General features: G+C 37.0%; 2 protein-coding genes across 2 annotated transcripts in view; one reads left to right on the plus strand and one right to left on the minus strand.

The window, feature by feature from the left end:
• The window catches only part of LOC149615627 (uncharacterized), an 80,467-nt gene that overhangs the window by 26,158 nt on the left and 42,214 nt on the right, over nt 1-12,095 (minus strand). Inside the window, exon 2 of the mRNA XM_089857593.1 lies at nt 5,668-5,760. The gene's annotated coding sequence lies outside the window, so the exon portion shown is untranslated. The remainder of the gene's footprint in view (nt 1-5,667; nt 5,761-12,095) is intronic.
• LOC149615628 (coiled-coil domain-containing protein 63-like) overlaps nt 1-12,095 on the plus strand; it is a 124,601-nt gene that overhangs the window by 322 nt on the left and 112,184 nt on the right. The window contains exon 2 of the mRNA XM_089857186.1: nt 10,488-10,954. The gene's annotated coding sequence lies outside the window, so the exon portion shown is untranslated. The remainder of the gene's footprint in view (nt 1-10,487; nt 10,955-12,095) is intronic.

Below are 12,095 nucleotides of genomic sequence, written 5' to 3' on the forward strand. Positions count from 1 at the left end.
AGAACCATGCACATCATCAGTATATTGTCAAAAATCTTTCTTGGGTGTGGTTTACTTCATTCTTACGAGTTCAAAGTTGAAACAAAAACTAAAGAATGACTTAGGGTGTGTTCAAATTAACGTTAGAACAAAAGATACCCGTCCATTCTCCCCAAATGATTCTTTAACAATGATTGAAGAACTAAGAATATCTTTTAGAATAGGGCCCACCTTAGACTCTTAGAGCTGAGTGACTGAGTCTGAGTCTATACGGGGGTTTGCCCCCCACAAGTCCAAAACCTGTCTTAGATCGTCAAGAAGGTTATTATTCCTGGTAAAGGGGTTCTTTCGCCCCCCCTCACGTATAAAGGAAGGATTACATTTTCCCCGTTAGAGGGTGTTACCCCCAACCCCAAGGGGTTTTATGGGCCCTGGATTTTGAAACTTGTGGATTGGAACTCAAATTAATTTTATAATCTTTTGAACTCCGTGTGTGAATTTATAACCACCTCATATGGGGTCGGGTTTTTCCAAGTCAAAGAAAATTTAATTTTAAGGATTTGGGTGTGGATTGAGATGGATTGCCGGTATCTATTCTAAATTAGATTGCAAGTAGTGGTACCATAAGTTTATAAGTGATATGTTCGCTCCATAAGTATGATTTGCGCTACCTATACTATTCGTAATGCTACTGAGAGACTTAGAGCAGTTCTCGAGATAACTAGTTCAAATCAAGGAGAACGACGGAAGCGAATTTAATTGAAGTCCTAAGTACACTCGGTGGTGGTTAATTAATTTTGCAGCTAGGACCTATTCCATGATCTAGGCACTCCTATTTAGTCTATGGATTACTAAACCCAAATTTGACAGCAGCGCCACCTCACTCACTCACTCACCAGGCCCCTCCCTCGCTTTACCTCCTTGAATCTATGACCTACCTCACTCACTCCCTCACTTCAAATTCATTACAAGCCTTTCAGTTTGTCATGACCAGATATTAATTAAACAAACTTATGTTTTGGAACATAACATATCACTTATAAACCAACCATTTTGTATAAACTTTAATTTTCCAAACAATTATTTTTAATTACTTTTGATTTTCTTTTTTTTTTAATATGAAAACGTAGTGTAAAAGGATCAGGGTGTTTTTTTCTTCTATTTTTTAATGACTTAATTTTTGGAGGTATAATAGGACCCTACCCCGTTGGGGGGAGGGGGATGGTTCCTCCAACACCTAATGAGAATATTTCGGTCCCCGCAAAATTGTTGAAAAGCAAAAGCTACCACCAACTCCGCTTCCAAGCTTTTGCTAATTCAATTAAACGGTATAGGGCCGGAAAAAGAATTTAACACCCCTTACCATTCTTGGATCAAATTATGATCAACTTGAAAATACACTAGAGGTTATAGTAGTTTTGCCTGCTTTTCCGTATTCCATTTCCATTGGGATTATATTAAGGGGGTAGCGTTAATAATGGTTCAAACTCCGTGTGAAATTTCGTGATAAAAAGTTTGAAAAGAATAAAAAAAAAGAAAGGCAAAATTCAAATTCCCTCGTGCAGACGAAACGAAAGGGGAGAATAACGCCCGGATATTGTTCGTCACATTTTTGAAGTCACCAGGGGGCGCAACCCCCATCCCCTCTTTGTGAACTGCTTTACATAGATATAAGGAATAAATGTAGTCTAATATTTATTTCACTTAAATTTCATATAACTTTAGGCAGGGAGCCCAGCTGTATTAGTATAAAATTCTATATTTTTTTCTAACCTGACCTATATAATTATAATGCTATAATTTCATGAAAGGTCAGACTATAATATTTCCAATATATTTTTGATGCATGCTTAGTTTGGGGTCTTAGTTTTCGTTTATAGTTTAGTATTATCAAATTTATTTTAATTAAAATTTAGTTATGGCTCTTTTAAAAATAGAGATGACATTTGACTAGATTTGACCGAAATTGATTAGGCGGAATTTGCTCAGGATTTGTTTATATAATTATTTTCGATATCTATGAACCGTTAACATAGGAGAGAGAGAGACCCCGAGATCATGGCCATGGGATCCTTTAAATTCTTTCCACCGATGTCGAACAGCTTTCAAAAAATTAAAAAATATATTTTTCGCTCCTCCCCAAACCCTAGCCTTTGAAAATCTGTAACTCTTTCTCCGAAAAGCTTAAACGCGTTTCAAAGATGCCTAGAAAGTGTGAAAATCTTTTCAAGCGGTAAAATTAAATTGTCCATTGTTAATCACACGAAGCCCAGTTGTTAAAACGTGACTCTCCCTTCCTGAAATTTTACCCCTTCCACGCCTTAATTACGACCGTACATATATAGGTTTTGGTTTAGAATTGCTTCGACATCTGTGCTGTGTGGTTATACTGTGGTCAAGAAGTGATATCTATAGTTTATTAGGGAGAAGGTATAAATTCATTCATCCACATTTCCAGCAGCTTTATCTCCAGTCCAAACGTTACGTAGACGTGTTCGGAGTTAATCCCCGTCGCCTCTAAATTACAACAACCAGCCAGCATCTCATTGGTTCTTGAAAACTCGTGCACGTCAGCGCGACGCGAATGATAACGAAAATTACAGTCCTATTTTCCGACTGAGGAGAGGAGGCGAAATAGCCCGGGGGCCTCCTCCTTTTACGTCCCCCCTTGTATTTTGAAAGGGGGGACTGCAGAACTATGGCCCGCGGGAATACTTAGGAGGCATCTTATACCTTCTCCCTAGTAAACTAGATATCACTTCTTGGTATAGTATAACCGAAATTCGTACTAGCTTACCTGTTTTTGGGAAGTTACAGTTTTCACTAGAGTTAACTGGTTTTTTAAATTATTTCTTGTCAATTTTAGAGTTTTTCTTAATTATAAAGAAGCTGATTAAGACAATGATGGCTAATTTAATTAAGGGGGTCATCCCTAAAACACCCCAATCAAATCATAACTCTCGAAAACAATGTGTATCCCTTGTGGCAAATTAACAAAATGGAGATAGAAGTAGAAGTTACAGAACATTTTTGACTCAAAATCGACACTAAAAACATTAAACAACATCTCCCTTAATTTATAGCTGCAGACTTATCATAAACACCCTGTACTCATATATATCTATCCAAAGGTATGTCCAAGTAAGTGTCCTGGAGAATGGGGTCCTGGACAATCAATAGTGGGCCAATTTGATCGATGATAAAGCTGCTTCCCCTCTCTTATTCAACTTCCACTTCCAGCTTCAACCCCCAAACTCTATTTCCGTCCGTTATAGCCCTAATACACCTGATGACCCCCTCTGTACCTTCTGCCTGCCTGACCCCTACCCTGACTGTTAAATTACTTGGGCAAGGACTGGGGCTAAAGCTATACGCGCTCGCGACTCGACCTTGGGGAGACGGGGGCCTGGCACGTCACGCGATTTTATAGAGGAAGCCAAGTCTTAAGTGACAATTTTTGTCTGAATAGATTTTAAACATTAGTCTTTTAAAGCGCATTAACTTAGTTCCATCGTCTAGGATCTTATCTTTTAAGGGATGGGGGAAATGCTTCGTTAGGGTTAAAGCTCGGTTTTCACCGTCACGAGATTTATTGGATGGAGGAATGGTTTTTGTCGTCTGCTGGAGGCGGTGCATTTTTGTTTTGGAACCAAGGGTTAGGGGTGGTTGTTTGCCAGTTATTTATTGGATTTCTTAGAATCAAGGTGTAACGGTTTTCGCCAGTTATTTATTGGGTTTTTTGGAACCGAGGCTTAGCGGTTTTCGCCACTATTAGGTTTCTTGGAACCGAAGCTTTGAGGTTTTCGACAGTTATTACTGCAGCTTTCTTGGAACAAAGGCTTAGAGGTTTTCGACAGTTATTACTACAGCTTTCTTGGAACAAAGGCTTAGAGGTTTTCGGCAGTTATTACTACAGCTTTGTTGGAACAAAGGCTTAGCGGTTTTTCGCCAGTTATTAGCTTTCTTTTGATCTTTATAGTCCTTGAAAGAGGTAAACGTTTCCAAATGACGTCATAATTTAAGCTGATTGCTGATTGGCTCTCTCATAGATGATAGAGCTCGCTTGAAATAGAAAGCTCATATCCAACCAGGAATAAATACAGCTAATAGATAAGTTGAATGAAAATACGGCTACACAATGATACATTTTTTTTTATTTTGGCCCTTTTGGGTTGCCGCTTGGAGTCGAGAAAAAACGTGAAAACCGAGCTTATATTATATAGTTCCTATATATATCTACACGAAAAAAAAGAGGAAGAATTTCCATCATGGATTTCCCATGAGAGTTTCCTCTCAGCTTCATAGATTCCAATAGAGATAGAAGGAAACTCTTCAACCGTTTTTAGGGAAAGGGAAAAAAGAAGAGGAAATAGTCACCCTTTACTATAGCTTGAGAGGAGCGTGCGTTGTTTACTGGACGCTCAATTTGATTCATGGGTCACCAGCCACAAACCCCGGGGCATTTCGAAGCGAAAGACCATCCTAGCTTTACTTTAACATACCCGTTTATCTTAAGGTAACCGTGATGGAAGTACGGGAACGAAATGGCTCTAGGTTGCGAGTGAAATAGTCTATGGATTAAAAAGGGAAAACTACGTGTAGCTTTGATTGCGTTCGTCGCGTTACACTAGAGACAACCAACGTCGTAGCATAAGTTTATAAGATATGTTCCTTCCATAAGTTTGTTTAATTAATATCTGGTAACTTAGAAACTGAAAGGCTTGTAATTTTGAAGTGAGTGAGTGAGGTAGATCATATATTCGAGAGGAGGTAAAGCGAGGGAGGTAGTCCTGGTGAGTGAGGTGGCGCTGTCAAAGGGGGTTTAGTAATGCGGACTAAATAGGAGTGCCTAGATGGAATAGGTCCTAGCTGCAAAATTAATTAACCACCACCGAGTGTACTTAGGACTTCAATTGAATTCTCACTTAATTGTCGTTCTCCTTCTCGAATTAGTTATCTCGAGCTGCTGGAAGTCTCTCAGTAGCATTACGAATAGCATAGGTAGTGTTGGTTATACTTATGGGACGTATCGCTTATAAACTTATGGTAGTAGGAACCCATTGGGACATTCGTTGATGTCCAAATTGAAGGAGGGACCAGGAGGAACTCTCCATTAAGATTGTCGTATGGTTAAGGGTCAAGAGATGGCCGGTGACCCCCTTTTTTATACATGTACAGGGTGTCTGTTCCAAAAGGGACCGAAATATATGGTTTCAGTGGGATGTATGTATGGAAAGTTCTATGGGAAATCAATCAATCAATCTCGAGTCCGAAAATGTATTTAACATCTATACCAGTTCTATGACCACACCGATTTTGTTTGACCCCCCATAAGGGACATGTACTGTACACCCCCTAACACAAGTTAAAGTTATGAACATTGATTGGAAACAGTGTTTTACGGATGACCCCCTTATTGCATTGTTTCTTACGTTAAATTTAAGGGGGTCATCATTAAAACACCGTTTCCAATCAATATTCATAACTTTAACTTGTGTTAGGGGGTGTAGAGTACATGTCCCTTATATGGGGGGTCAAACAAATCTTATGGGTTGCCATAGAAGTATAGGTGTTAAATACATTTTCAACACCTTGAGTGCAGACGTTGCAGGCTTGGGTAATTTTTCTAAATTATTTATGTAGCTATTATAGTTGGTATACTATTTTAGGAAGAATTATTTCGCTTACCTCAGCTTGTTCTTAAGCGCTTTTCTTATACGTATCAGAATCTTTGAGCGGCTTATAGTGTAAGAAGTTGTTGAGGGAGCTTGTTAGTTCTTTCTGGAACGAAAAGAAAAATAATACACGCTTTTAGAATAATGCCGTCCTGTGCAACATACGCGAAATTAATTAATTAATATTATTTTCAAACTGATCTAATTAACGTGTCACTGATATTCTTTTAGTTTAATTACTTTGGAGGGTTATACACTCTGGTTCTGTAAGAGATACGGGGACGTTCTTCGAGTATGTTATAGCCTTATTTCTTAGCTTTCCAGCGATACTAAATACTTGGGGTTACGATAATTAGGGCCCGAGTAATTAGGGAAAATGTAATTAACATAATCTCCATAGTGTTAACGTGGGATTATTTACATGACATCTTTTAACTCTGGTTCTATAAGAGATACGGGGATGTCCTTTGACTATGTTATAGCCCTATTTCTTAGCTTTCCAACGATACTTAATACTTGGGGGTTACAATAATCAGAACCTGAGTAATTAGGGAAAATGTTAATTAATGTAATCTAATAGTGTTAACATGGGATTATTTACATGACATCTTTTAACTCTGGTTCTATAAGAGATACAGGGATGTCCTTTGAGTATGTTATAGCCCTAATTCTTAACTTTCTAACCGTTCCAAAATACTTGGGAAAAATTCCAATAAATCTAGCTAGAAATATTATCAAGATTATGATGAATATATCTTAGATATAGACCAGTTAAGATAAGATAAGGCTAGATTTAGAAGTGATATTAAAATCGGTATAAAAACATTGCAGTATATCATAAGTTTATAAGTGATATGTTCCTTCCATAAGTTTGTTTAATTAATATCTGGTCATGACAAACTGAAAGGCTTGTAATGCATTTGAAGTGAGTGATTGAGGTAGGTCATAGATTCGAGAGGAGGTAAAGCGAGGGAGGCCTGGTTGGTGAGTGAGGCACTGCTGTCAAATTTGGGCTTAGTAATGCATAGACTAAATAGGAATGCCTAGATGGAATTAGGTCCTAGCTGCAAAATTAATTAACCACGTGCACCGAGTGTACTTAGGACTTCAATTCAATTCTCGCTTCCGTCGTTCTCCTTGAGTCGAACTAGTTATCTCGAGCTGCTCTAAGTCTCTTAGTAGTATAGGTAGTACATATCATAGGAGCATATAAACTTATGAGTATATTTATACATGTACAAGAAACTGTTATGGGATGAAAAACTCTTATATTCCCACCCACTAAGGATATAGTTCCTAAGTAAAAATCAACGTGACTCCCATTCTTGATGGATGACTCGCAAGTATCTTATATAAGAAAAAAAATTTATCTCCTCGCTTGAACCCCTTATAGTCCTCAAGACTGATTTTAATTATCCTGGAGTCCCTTTGGTGCAAGTGGAAGAAGCCCCCTCCTTATCCTTCCGCCTACCCTTGTCATTATTCTACAATAGTGTACTCTAGAGTTGCCCTAGAACTACACTGGGGTCTTGGGGGGGGGCAAGGGGTAAGAGGGAGGGTGAAGACCAGGGGTCGGATCTTAAGTTCGCTTTTCCAAGGAGAAGCTCGGGAAAGGTCGCGCTCTGAATTCTTAATCAGATATGTTTGAATTTGATCTCCCCACTTTTTTGGATTTTTCTATGTACGTCAAAGTTACTGTGTTGCGACATAAGTTAAATTATTCGTCAATAAGTTTGTATTGACGTAGGTTAAGCGTGTCAGATTATTCCCATTTTATCTTATATTTTACACCAATTTCTTACCAAATTTTACCCCAATTTCTTTCCGAAAAGTTCCCCCAATTTCCCATGAAACAATTTCTTGAACTTGGGGCTAGCGATTAGTTCACTTATGAAAACACGTGTAGTAACTCTTATTTTGGAAGTCTAGAATGTCACAATTTTCTTTTTATTTGAAGTTCCAAGGGTTTTATTTTTGTGTTTTATGCGGTGATCTTTTGGGACCCCTTGTACCATCGAGTTTACAAAAGTTTGAATGGAATGGGATAGCGGCGACGCGAGGCGTTTGATATGCTAATTTTTATTGGGTTCTGATTTATTTTATTTTTTATTTTTTATGTATATTTCGTTTGCAAAAATTTTCAATGATGTCGAAGAGTTTTTATTTGTTTGCAAGGATTGCTGAAAACGTTTTTTTTTTTGCGGAAAAAAATACTGATGCGTAGGTATTGTATTCAAGGCTAATTATCTCGGCCCCTGATTGGTGTAGGGCCTTCTTTTTGGTATCGTTGGATAGAAGACAATTAGGGATATACTTAAGGGATTTTCCTGGAGTTTTTGTTATAACGTTTCAAAGTTGGGGTCGTTGGAGAGATCCAGGTGTTGTTTTGGATTCAAGGCTAGTTATCTCGTCACCTGATTGGTGTAGGATCACCCTTTTGGTGTCGTTGGATAGAGGACAATTAGGGCTATCATACACTCAAGGGATTTTCCTGGAGGTTTTGTTAAACAAGAGTTATGACGTTTCAAAGTTGAGGTTCAGTTTGTGTTATTTTGGATTCTAAATTCATTATCTTAAACTCTGATTGGTTTAGGGTTACGTGTTTAGTCCCATTTGATAGAGAACAATCAGGGCTATCATATACTCGAGGGATTTTCCTGGAAACGTTTCCATGGCAGAGTTATGACATATTTTCAAAGTTTAATTGGAATTCAGATTCGTATTTCCACCTCAAACTTGTCTATACCTTTAAAATCAATTGAACTTAAAATTCCGTAAAAATTATTTAAATATATTTCGAGTTTATCTTGGGAATTAAACTCATTCTAAATATTTGTTAATCATCAAATAGCTGTTAAAGGCAATTAGTCAAATTGCACGCGATTCAATCCAAAGTTCGTATTTAAGTAATATAACTTTTCAACTGAACACGGTGTTAGTCTTAAGTTGATATCAACCCATAAGGAAAAGTGTAAAAATCAAACTAAGTTTAGAGCGAAGCTGATGCCATGGTTGAATTTGATTTCGCTATTTACTTGGTCAGTCTCCCAATTTTAAATATGCACCCAACTTCTATAAAATTGCCACCCGAACCGAGGCTTAGTGAATTGTTAAAACTGTATATATATATATAAAGCAATACTGGAAAGTATCTCGTAGGCGTCATGGTTTAAAGAGGTATTCTATATTGCCAGGATATGTTGTCGTTAAATAAACTGGGCCATTCTAATAGTATTTAAGGATTTAATTGGCAATTTAACTTGGCAATTGTAATTAGGTTTATAGGTATTTTAAGGAAGCTTTTCCAGCAAGTGTCTAAGGTGTTATTTCGAAGTTATGCATTTGTTATTAAGGTGTTATTTCAAAGTTGTATATCGTAGTTATTGAGGTGTTATTTTGAAGATGTGTGTCTTAGTTATTGAGGTGGTATTTTGAAGTTATGTGTCTTAGTTATTGAGGTGGTATTTTGAAGTTATGTGTCTAGCTATTGAGGTGGTATTTTGAAGTTGTGTTTCTTAGTTATTGAGGTGATATTTTGAAGTTGTGTTTCTTAGTTATTGAGGTGATATTTTGAAGTTACATATCTTAGTTATTGAAGTGATATTTTGAAGTTGTGTATCTTAGTTATTGAGGTGATATTTTGAAGGTGTGTATCTTAGTTTTTGAGGTGATATTTTGAAGTTGTGTATCTTAGTTATTGAGGTGATATTTTGAAGTTGTGTATCTTAGTTATTGAGGTGATATTTTGAAGTTGTGTATCTTAGTTATTGAGGTGATATTTTGAAGTTGTGTATCTTAGTTATTGAGGTGCTATTTTGAAGTAGCATATCTTAGTTATTGAGGTGATATTTTGAAGTAGTATATCTTAGTTATTGAGGTGATATTTTGAAGTAGTATATCTTAGTTATTGAGGTGATATTTTGAAGCTATTATCTTAGTTAGTGTTAAAACTAAATCCACCAATAATTGGCAAAACTAGGCCTAGTAACAGCCTCTTACAAAGACCCTTCCCTTCGTTGTTTGCATTTCAAACTAGAAATTGGGAGAAGAAAACGTTTTTATATCGAGTAATCCTTAAGAAACCAAACCCTTACAAAGTTCTTTTACTTTTAACCCCGCCCGTACCATACGCGCTGCCAACTTAACGTGACATTCGAAAGTTTAAATACGCTTAAAATTCAAAGCGTAGACCCAGTTAAGGTTAAACACGGGGTCTACTTAAAACACTCGCTATCATCTTAAACTGACGGAAATGATCGGAAATTCGATTAATTTCAATAACAGTTCCTAGAAACGGAGACAAAAATCCATTATACTCCCCCCCTACCATAGAATCTTTTTTATATTTCATTTTACTGAGTTTTAAAGGAGAAGTTCAGGTAGTATAACATTTTACCAAGGAGCGATATCTATTTTACTAGGGAGAAGGTATAAGTTGCCTAAGTATTCGCGCGTGCCATAGTGCTGCGGTCCCCCTTTCAAAATACAAGGGGGGACGTAAAAGGAGGAGGCCCCGGGCTATTTCGCCTCCTCTCCTCAGTCGGAAAATATAACTGTAATTTTCGTTGTCATTCGCGTCGCGCTGACGTGCACGAGTTTTCAAGAACCAATCAGATGCTGGCTGGTTGTAATTTAGAGGCGAAGGGGATTAACTCCGGACACGTCTACGTAACGTTTGGACTGGAGATAAAGAGCTAGAAATGTGGAGGCGAATTTATACCTTCTCCCTAGTAAACTAGATATCGCTTCTTGATTATCCCTTAATTAAAAGAACGGCCTTTTTCTAAATGTAAAGGTTATATAAAGGATTGTATCTTTAATTTTGTTTTTCAGATTTTTGACCCCTAGCTGCAAGTCATAAAGACATTGATTTTTGTTGCAACTAAACTATAAAGAACAGTTGGTCAGCGGTCGGTCATTTCGACCCCCCTCTCTCCTTTCTTGAGTCTTGACCACCAACTGGTCGGTATGGTTAGAAGAGAGTGAAACACACCTGCTGGTCAGTTTTTATCGCCACCAGCGACGTACAACAACCAACTGAAATAGATGGGTCAGTTTTTAGAAACCGAAAGAGCTAGCTAGCTATAGCTTGAAGCACCGGACATACATCGAGTTCATTTTGAAACGGACGATGGTCAACTATATAGTACTATAGACTAGCTACTGGCTGCACGCCATGAAGGGACTTATATGACCTCAATCACCACCCACAAATTGTCCACGATGGAATGACCTCAGCACCGGGAACGTTTCTTTTTCTTGACCAACAAAGAAATAACTGTATACGGACTTGACCAACGGTAAGATTGGATCTTTCTTTTATTTATTTATTTATTTATTATTTATTTTATTTCTTGAAATGAAAGTGTATTTATAATTAAGACGAAGTTATCAAATACGTAGGAGTGTGTCGTAGAAATTAAGGGTTATTATTATAAGGGGGTCATCCGTAAAACACTGTTTCCAATCAATGTTCATAACTTTAACTTGTGTTAGGGGGTGTACAGTACATGCATCCCTTATGGAGGGGGTCAAAAAAAATCGGTGTGGTCAAAGAAGTATAGATGTTAAATAAATTTTCGGACTCAAGATTGATTGATTGATTGATTTCCCATAGAACTTACCATACATGCATGATTGTACTATGGCAAACTATAATTACGCAACTTATATTCACAAAACTAAAACTTTAATTTAAAAATTGTGTAAATAACTACCGTGCTCCTTTACATAACATTACATTATCGAAGGATTTAGTTTTATAGGGGCTTATATGTATGTATAGTTTAAGAAGGAAAAATACTAGCCCTGGAATAGTTTTACTCGTTGTGTATTGAACTAGACCAAGGCCTAGCGAACCAAATATAAGTCTATTTCCTTTGAACCGAAAATTTAACACGAGCTCTCTCTCTCTCCTTCTCTCTCTCGCTCTCTTTTGTTGCTTCGTTTCTAATACAAATGATCCTTTGGAATGGCTCTAAGATTGAACAAGGGTTGGCTTGGCTTGGCCAAGCTTCCCTACCTTAGGGGTTACCCCCCCCCTGGTCATAAGTAACATAATAATATAAGTGCGATGTACCCTACACAGCTGTCCTATAATTCCTATATTTTTGAACCTGTCCTATATTATTATTTATGCTATAGTTTTTCATGGAAGGTCAGACTATAATATGATCCTATATATTTTTGATGCATGCTTAGTTAGGGGTCTTAGTTTTCGTTTATAGTTTAGAATTATCAAATTTATTTTAATTAAAATTTAGTTATGGTTCTCTTTTAAAATAGAGATGATATTTGGGACTAGATTTGACACCGAAATTGATCAGGCTGCGGAGTTTGTGCTCAGGATTATTTTTTTTAATTATATTATATCATTTAATTTAATTTAATTAAGTTCCTCTGAATTTAATTCAAAGTAAAATCCCCAATTTATTATTATTT

Source organism: Phalangium opilio, unplaced genomic scaffold (genome assembly GCF_054372755.1).
Source record: "Phalangium opilio isolate 3A_F unplaced genomic scaffold, DU_Popi_V2 ptg000217l_1, whole genome shotgun sequence".
In the NCBI taxonomy this organism is placed as follows: Eukaryota; Metazoa; Arthropoda; class Arachnida; order Opiliones; family Phalangiidae; genus Phalangium; species Phalangium opilio.